The sequence below is a fragment of the Bufo bufo genome, chromosome 3 (genome assembly GCF_905171765.1).
Source record: "Bufo bufo chromosome 3, aBufBuf1.1, whole genome shotgun sequence".
Lineage (NCBI taxonomy): Eukaryota > Metazoa > Chordata > Amphibia > Anura > Bufonidae > Bufo > Bufo bufo.
Window position 1 is genome coordinate 320,211,714 of NC_053391.1, and position 9,371 is coordinate 320,221,084.

At 43.3% G+C, this 9,371-nt stretch overlaps 1 long non-coding RNA gene and 2 other non-coding genes across 3 annotated transcripts; all 3 read left to right on the forward strand.

Moving 5' to 3' along the window:
• The first annotated feature begins 295 nt into the window (after window positions 1-295).
• LOC120995257 lies at window positions 296-4,378 on the forward strand. Its single transcript, XR_005777555.1, has 6 exons — window positions 296-443; window positions 984-1,036; window positions 2,563-2,598; window positions 2,814-2,880; window positions 4,064-4,095; window positions 4,327-4,378. It is a non-coding gene; the product is annotated as an uncharacterized LOC120995257 (long non-coding RNA).
• Window positions 2,643-2,726, forward strand: LOC120996824. Its single transcript, XR_005777923.1, has one exon. It is a non-coding gene; the product is annotated as a small nucleolar RNA SNORD103/SNORD85 (small nucleolar RNA).
• LOC120996825 lies at window positions 4,143-4,226 on the forward strand. Its single transcript, XR_005777924.1, has one exon. It is a non-coding gene; the product is annotated as a small nucleolar RNA SNORD103/SNORD85 (small nucleolar RNA).
• Window positions 4,379-9,371: the final 4,993 nt, after the last annotated feature.

A 9,371-nucleotide genomic window follows, 5' to 3' on the forward strand; every position in this document is an offset into this window, starting at 1 on the left:
CTGGAGAACTGTGTGTGGGTAAAGCATATAATGCAGAGCTGGGTGTGTATAAAGTTTACAATGCAGAGCTGGGTGTGTAAAGCATACTACTCTGGAGAACTGTGTACAGTGCAGAGCTGGGTGTGTATGAAACATACAGGTAGAACAGTGCGCCGTGCACACGTCACTACACCTTCCTCAGGACGTCCCATTCTCCAGAAAATGCTACCCGAAACTCCTTCAGCACCACGCTCTGAACCCTGACTCCTCCCACACTGATCACATGGTCTGACATCATCAAAGGTCCTTTAGCCCGCTAGGATATAAGGTTCCCTGCAGGCTGTAGACTGCCTCTTGCAGCCCGCATGTCGTGGAGGTCGGACGGAGGCGGTGTGTGCGGGTGCTGTGCGGCCCTGCGCCATGCGCCTGCAGTAGGATGGCTCCGCACTCCAGTGTGAATATGTGTATGTATCCCGGAGCGCGGCTCCGTGCACCATGTGTGCCCGGTGTAGGCCCTTGGCTAGACCTGCACGGGTGGATGTGCTATGTGACTGAACCTCCATACCACACTGTTAAGCATTTTTTCCAGTATTCCCCCCTCCTTTTCAGTTTTAATATTTTCCCCCCATAAAATCCGGGGATGTTAGCTGAAGTTTGGTAGTGAAATGTGCTATAAATGGTGCCGGGACCCGATGGACACCCTGAACCTGACAGGAATGGATACTGCATGATGCTGGTGAATACAGCAAGTCACTGCTGGACCCCCTGCAGCTGTTCGGGTGGGCGCAGCTCCTGCGCATGCTCTATTAGAGGGCCGTAGCTGTACGGCACTGGGATTTCTGTCCCAGTTACCTGTGCCGTACATGTATGGCGCTGGTATACTATGGGTTAAGTCTTTCTTAATACAGTCTTCAGTGTGTCATCAAATGAGTAGTGTTGCTGTAATGTAGGGATGGCTTCACTCACTCCCTTTTTTTTTTTTTTTTTTTTTTTTTCCCCCTTAGGATAACTGAATCTGCAGAGGTTCTAATGGGATCTTTAACAACAGATCTTGAAGGTAGGTGTTTGACATTCTGTAAAACTGACCTGCCTTTCCATCGGACATCTCGTACACGGCATGAAGACTGTTCCTTAGAAGGGTTTTTACCACCTCTAGTGATGAGCGAACTTGTGTTTTCAAGTTTGGCGTATAAGGTTCAGGATATGTAAGAATTCAGTTTTGGATTCTGATGCCACAGACCATAACTCCCTGGTAGCGGAATCCATAACTGAATTCTTAGTTAACCTGAACCTTAAACACAAGTTTGCTCATCCCCAATTGCCTCCAAGGCCTGTGTGGAAATCACGCTCTGTGTCATCCCTCGTTATGGACAGTGCTCTTTTGCAGTTGTGCACAGTATGTGGCTCTGCATAACCTTACTTCTACAGAATTATACTGACATAATGCTGTCAGTGTAAGGACTTGCGCACATGACCGTACCTGGATTGGAGCGCCATGCCCTATTATAGAAATGCTTATTGCAATAAGTTGCTTCAGCCAGTATTAACTGCAGCAGAAAACAATGGGGTGCTGCACTATACCAGGCACAGCCAATACAAAACAATATGGAGCTGTGCCGAGAGTTGGACCCTCACAGGTGTTATATTGTTGGGCTTTATTGAGGGGGTATTTCAATCCGGATACTTGTGGCATATCGATGAGATATACCATAAATGTTTGACAGGTTTCCCACCAATGGGCGCACAGCCACCACTCCATTCTCCACTATAGGACTTTAGAAAATAGGTGCTGGATCAGCTTTTTTAGCAGTCCCAAAGCAGTTAATCCGCTGCTCACACGCCATTCACTGCTATGGGACTTCAGAAATGGGCACGAGCACTCGCTCAGCTGTTTTTCAGAAGTCTTATAGCCACACGTGCCTGATGGACTGTACAAGGCAGGGCCACTTTCTTGAGCACAGGTAGGACCTGCACCTATTGGACACATGACATATCCTGTTATGTCCTAAATGAGGGGATGAAAGTTGACATTTGCGGGAGATTTATCAAATTGGTTTAAAGTAGAACTGGCTTAGTTGCCCATAGCAACCAATCAGATTCTGCCTTTCATGTTCCAAAGGAGCTATGAAAAATGAGGTTGAATCTGGTTGCTATGGGCAACTAGGTCAGTTCTACTTTACACCAGTTTGATAAAGCTCCCCCTTTGTGCTTAATGGCTTCATAGCTTGTGCATGTTTGGATGTCTGTTGTGGCCTCCAGCAGATGCATGTAGGTAGCTTACAGTTAATGGATATTCTGCGGTGAGCACGTGTGGACAGTTTTTTTCACTTATTTTAATCTGGGTCGTTATCTCATTGATATTTTCCAATGCTATAAAGTTCCTGAAACTGCTTCTGTTCACTTGACATAATGACAAGGCCTGGCAGTGATGACAAACTTGCCCTCACTGAACATGGTGACGATTACCTAACCGTACTCATCTGATACTGAGCTGGGCCTTGAAGCAGACAGGATTTTACTGTGTAGCTACTTCTGTATTAAAATAAATTGCATGGTTCTAATTACACTTTTCTTTTTCTTTAGCATCAGACGTCTGAGGAAAAGTCTTCCCATGAGTGGGTGAGTGGCTCTTGGTTATAGGCATGTACATTGAAGTGTCTTGATCTTGCAGGGATGTCAAACTTGCCCTCACTGAGGACTATGTCCGATTATGAGACCTTCACCGTACTCATACTATCTGAGCTTGATCTAGACATGCTGAAATGTACAGCACTTGTGTGGTGGGTTATCATTCTTTATGAAGGCTCCTAATCTTCCAACATTTCTCTATACAGGGAACAGATGATTGCCCCAGCATCCTGACAAGCTTCCACCTTCAACAAAATCTAATGTGCTAACTTGGTAACTATTAGAAGTTATTTGCAGAAACGGGCTTCCGATTCTTTAAGCTTTTACACCAATTGCTCAGCGTTTGGTGTAAACCATGCATATTTAGGGATTGAATTGATTATAATGTTACATTTTAATTGTATCTCATTAAGAATATATATACAATTTAAGCTTTTAGACAAAGGCCATTCAGACTTCACTGAATCTGTTTGACGAGGCCATGTCACTCTATTGAGTGCTGCTACCTCTTAGATGGGTCATGTCAAATGAATGGGCCTAGGCTGCAGTGCCAAGCACAGCCACTATACACTTACATCTTCAAATGGCTGATCAGCAGGGTCCTGGCTGTCTGAACACCACCTATCAGATAATGCTGACCTATCCTGAAGATAGGCCATCACTATTTGCCTCCCTGAAAATGCCTTTAATTATGCAGTGTCCCTTCTGTCGCAGAATGGACGTTAAACCCGTATTTGGTGCCTTTAAGTGAAAAAACAAGTGATAAAGCAATAAGATTATGATTGAGGGGTGGTAGGGCCTACATGTGCTTGAATGGACTGGATTTTACACTGCTTGTATACCAGACGCCTCCACTGCGTAATGTACAGAACCGTCTGGTATACAGTGCTTGCTGGATTCTGCTGAACAGTGGCAATGCTGGGGGGTTGATTTCGATGGCCAGCCCTTTAAAATATGTGATCAGTTTTGTAGCTCTCAAACTCCTCTCCTTTAGGGTACATTTTGACAGCAGGAAATTCTGCGTGAGTAGTATGTGGATTTGTCAGACTTTTCTGGTAACTTCCACCCTATGCATTGCAAAAGGTGAAATCTGCAGCACAAATTATCCTAAGGAATTTAAAAGGGTTGGGTACATTGCCGATCAGACACTTATCCCCGGTTTATGGATGCATGAAAAGTAGAATCGCTTTATTCACATGTAGCATGTTTAGTTATGACACCTCATTAATAATTTTTGCTGTTAAGGTTCCTAAATGTGTTTTTATTCATTGGGACACAAGGCCTGGCAGTGATGACAAACTTGCCCTCACTGAACATAGTGACGATTACCTAACCGTACTCATCTGATACTGAGCTGGGCCTTGATAGCTTGTTCTGCTTTCTATGTGATGCCTGTATGATTGGGTATTTAATGACCGGTTTTATCATGTGTAATTTGTTATTTTTTTTGTATCAGTTGACAGAGGAATGGACTCTTCCAATCAACCGGTAAGAATATGACTTTAGTAATATAATTGTAAATTGAAGTGTCTTGATCTTGCAGGGATGTCAAACTTGCCCTCACTGAGGACTATGTCCGATTATGAGACTTTCACCGTACTCATACTATCTGAGCTTGATCTAGACATATTAGAAAATATAGATATTGGGTCATGGGTTAATCCCTTTTACAATATTTATCTCCATGAAAAGTCTGCCTAAGCTTTCATATTTTTACAGGGACAAAGTTGTATCGGCAAGAAGATGCTACAGCATTCTTGAGGACAGTCCTGAAAAACTGAAGTGTGGTGTGAATACCTAATGTTGCTATTTGAACTGTATGTGGATAACTATTTCAACAGTTGGAGTTTAAAGATCAATTAAATTCTCCACTATGACTAAAATTGTGTGGTATTTCTTCTGGTCCAAAATTGAATGTTAAATCCTTGCCAGATGGCGGTGTCTCGGCATTGGTTGGATAGTGTCCGACTGTGCAGGCACACACCCAGCAAGTAACGCCATCTAAGAATAGATGTTCCAGAGTTGTTCAGGTTCTCTTTAAAAAATGTTATCAGAATATGATCTGTAGTTTGAATAATTGATTTTGTTTAACCTGTAGTATACCAGCGCCGTACATGTATGGTGCTGGAAAGTGGGTCCGAAATCCCAGCACCGTTCATGTATGGCGCTGTGTACACCTGGTCCATGAGCGGGATAGCTCAGTGACCGGGGTACGGTGGCTGCTCTGCATGGCAGGCAGCCATGTTTCCTACAGGCACAAGGAGGGTTTACCCCCTCACTCCCCCAGGTCAGCCAGGGGACACCAGTGTTTGGCATCCCCTACTAGTGCTGTGATTGGCTGGAACAATGCTCCAGCAGCACAGGAAAGGGCTGAACCTGTCTGCAGGCATCCATTCTAGTTGACTGCATGCAGAGATGTTGTCCCTTTCTATGCTTCTGTTGGCTTTCTGGGACTTGTGGTGCACCACCACTCCATTTAACCCTTTCCTGCTGAAAGTAAAGAACATTTAACTTTAATTTTTTTCCTTACCCACTTTTTTTTTTTTTTTTTTTTTTTTTAAACTTGTTTTTATTAAAGATTAACATTCCAGGTGTGAATCATATAGTAAATGCACAGGAGTTTCCCATGCAGGGGAATAGCGTCACATGATTTATACATAAAGTGCAGAGTAGATCACAATAGACCGTGCAGGGCAAGAAATAAATACAGCAAATCGTTGACAGTAAGTGAAAGACTAGCATTATCGTACATCAACCAAGCTTAGGTTATCAACCACTAGTGCATATAGGAGTTTTGCAATGTTAATGATGAAGAACACCGCTCTCCCCAAACCATGTGATCCTTATCCACATTTGGAACATTTCCCTAACTCCTCCTCACCCGCACTGATAAAAGCTTGATCCCACCTCCCAGGGACAGGAAACAGCGAAAGCCAAACGAAGACACCTACTCCATTGTTTCCTATCCCTCAGGATGGGTGGAAGCCTTGCCAGTGCGCTTGCTGAAGATCTGGTACACTCAGCCTAGAATCTTTCCCCTTCTTGGGAGGGCTGGACAGGGGCTCTGGGTGGAGTGTGGGCTCCTCTGTTCCTAGGTGCAAGTCCTGGGCTGTACCTACCACCAAGTAGAGGGTATCTCACGCATCTTGCAGGAGGATTCCTGGGACATGGTAGTGCCCTTCCTAATCTGGGTTTGCGCCTCCGGCGCTGGATGACGTTGTTGTGTTGGCTGTAGGGGGCGTGGCCAGGAGGAAGCATCATGCTTGGAGTTCTTGTGGGGGCAGGGCCAATAAGAGCAGGGCCCAGAGTTTAAAAATGGCTCTGCTATCCCAGGAAGAGGCTGTTTTGGCTGCAAGGTAACCAAGATGTCCTCAGCTGATGCCTCACGCAGATCTGCTGATCCCTGCAAGGCCCACACGCTGGTAAGAGACCTGTTTTGCAGTGGAGGTTAATGGATGGTATTTCATTTATCCTAAGATCAGCACCTGGGTGCTGGTTCTTCCTTTGGGTCTAGTTCTAACCTAATGTATATACCCTTAGGTAAAAGAGGCTGGCCCTGCAAAGTCCACGGGTGCTGAATCTACAAAAAAGAAATGTAATGTGCAGAAAGTCTTCTGTTGTTGTCCCCCTAAGGCCCCCCCCCCCCCCCCCTCCTCTAACTAATAAAAAGCTGTTATGTCCAGGCTGCACAGAAAAAGTGGTAGCAGAAGAGTCTGTCATTTATGGAAAACCTTAGAACCTTATTAAGGACAAGGTCAATTTGGCAATAGCCCAATGTATGGCTCCCTCTTCTCCCCATCCATCTACCTCAAAATCCATTGATCCTTCCCTGGATGTATTTGAGTTTGAAGGAGAACTTTTCTCTGGGGCCTCTGCTCCGGTTGTCCGTTATGTTCCCCTGAGGATACTCATTTTTTGTTAACTGTACAGGCAAGTATGAAATTAGAAGATGTTAAAGAACCCGTATCTATAACCAAATGTTTCAAGGCTTGAAAGAAAAGATGGGTATTCCCTATTCATGATAACAAAGGATATTATATCTAGGGAATGAAAAGACCCATTTAAAAATAAATCTTCCCTCCCCTTTGAGGACATTGGGTTACTGAAGGACACCATGGACAAAAAAAAGTGAGGGTCTCCTTTAGAAATCTTGGGAGACGGGATCTGCTATGTTTAGGCCTGCTATTGCGGCTAGGTCCCTTTCTGTCTGGATCAATCAGATGTAAAGTCATTTAGCAGCTGGTACCCTCCGGGAAGAAATTTGTCAGGTCCATAAATATTGGGACATCGATGCAATTCCAACATTTTTGGCTCTATACATCACCACAATGGATTTGAAAAGAAACAAACAAGATGTGTTTTAACTGCAGACTGTCAGCTTAAATTTGAGGGTATTTACATCCAAATCAGGTGAACGGTGTAGGAATTACAACAGTTTGCATATGTGCCTCCTACTTGTTAGGTGACCAAAAGTAATGGGACAGAATAATCATAAATAAATCAAACTTTTACTTTTTAATACTTTGTTGCAAATCCTTTGCAGTCAATTGCAGCCTGAAGTCTGGAACACATAGACATCACCAGACGCTGGGTTTCATCCCTGGTGAAGCTCTGCCAGGCCTCTACTGCAACTGTCTTCAGTTACTGCTTGTTCTTGGGGCATTTTCCCTTCAGTTTTGTCTTCAGAAAGTGCAATGCATGCTCAATCGGATTCAGGTCAGGTGATTGACTTGTCCATTGCATAACATTCCACTTCTTTCCCTTAAAAAAAAACAAAAAAAAAACTCTCTTGTTGCTTTTGCAGTATGCTTTGGGTCATTGTCCATCTGCACTGTGAAGCGCCGTCAAATGAGTTCTGAAGCATTTGGCTGAATATGAGCAGATAATATTGCCCGAAACACTTCAGAATTTATCCTGCTGCTTCTGTCAGCAGTCACATCATCAATAAATACAAGAGAACCAGTTCCATTGGCAGCCATACATGCCCACGCAATGACACTACCACCACCATGCTTCACTGATGAGGTGGTATGCTTAGGATCATGAGCAGTTCCTTTACTTCTCTATACTATTCTTTTCCTATCACTCTGGTACAAGTTGATCTTGGTCTCATCTGGCCATAGGATGTTGCTCCAGAACTGTGGCGGCTTTTTTAGATGTTGTTTGCCAAACTCTAATCTGGCCTTCCTGTTTTTGAGGCTCACCAATGGTTTACATCTTGTGGTGAACCCTCTGTATTCACTCTGGTAAAGTCTTCTCTTGATTGTTGACTTTGACACACATACATCTACCTCCTGGAGAGTGTTCTTGATCTGACCAACTGTTGTGAAGGGTGTTTTCTTCACCAGGGAAAGAATTATTCGGTCATCCACCACAGTTGTTTTCCGTGGTCTTCCGGGTCTTTTGGTGTTGCTGAGCTCACCGGTGCGTTCCTTCTTTTTAAGAATGTTTCAAACAGTTGTTTTGGCCACGACTAATGTTTTTGCTATCTCTGATGGGTTTGTTTTGTTTTTTCAGCCTAATGATGGCTTGCTTCACTGATAGTGACAGCTCTTTGGATCTGATCTTGAGAGTTAACAGCAACAGATTCCAAATGCAAATAGCACACTTGAAATGAACTCTGGACCTTTTAACTGCTCATTATAATTGGGATAATGAGGGAATAACACACACCTGGCTATGGAACAGCTGAGAAGCCAATTGTTCCATTACTTTTGGTCACCTAACAAGTGGGAGGCACATATGCAAACTGTTGTAATTACTACACCGTTCACCTGATTTGGATGTAAATGCCCTCAAATTAAAGCTGTCTGCAGTTAAAGCACATCTTGTTTGTTTCTTTTGAAATCCATTGTGGTGGTGTATAGAGCCAAAAACTGGGATTATCTCTACAGCAAGTAGTTGAGGAGCTAACCTGGAAGGAGGCCATTTTAGATTTAGTATTCACAAATGGGAATTTGGTATATGATATTACTGTAGGGGAAAGCTTGGGATCTAGTGATCACCAGTCAGTGTGGTTTACTATAAGTACAGTGACTGAGTCACACCACACAAAAACAAAAGTTTTAGATTAGTGGTATACGAGTCCCTATCAGATTGGAACAGTTTCATTGGAGTCCAGGAGAAATGGTACTACTTAAAAGTGGCACTATTGAAGGCAACAGAAAATTGCATTAGGCTTGTCAGTAAAAGCAAAAAAAGGAAGAGACCACTGTGGTACTCAGCAGAAGTGGGCAAAATCATTAAAAACAAAAAGATAGCATTTAGGAATTATAAAAAAAAAAGAGGATGACAGGCAAATTTTTAAGATTAGACAGAGAGAGGCCAAACAAGTTATAAGAGCTTCTAAAGCACAGGCAGAAGAGAAATTAGCTCAGTCAGGGAAAAGGCGATAAGGCATTCTTCATTCCATCAGGCCAAATTAAAAAAGGAAACTAAAACAAGGAATTACCAAATTAAAAACAAAAGAAGGAAGGTATATGGAAGAAGATAAAGAACTAGCTGACTGCCTCAATGAATACTTCTGTTCAGTTTTTACAAAGGAAAATGAAGGGAAAGGACCTCAGTTAGGAAAGAAGACTAATGAATCTTTTGATGCATGTGTCTTTACAGAGGAAGAGGTTCTAAGTCAGCTGTCTAAAATTAATACAAATAAGTCACAGGGGCCTGATGGGATACACCCAAAGCTATTAAAAGATCTCAGCGGTGAACTAGCAAAACCATTAACAGATTTATTTAACCAATCACTGGCAACAGGAGTCGTC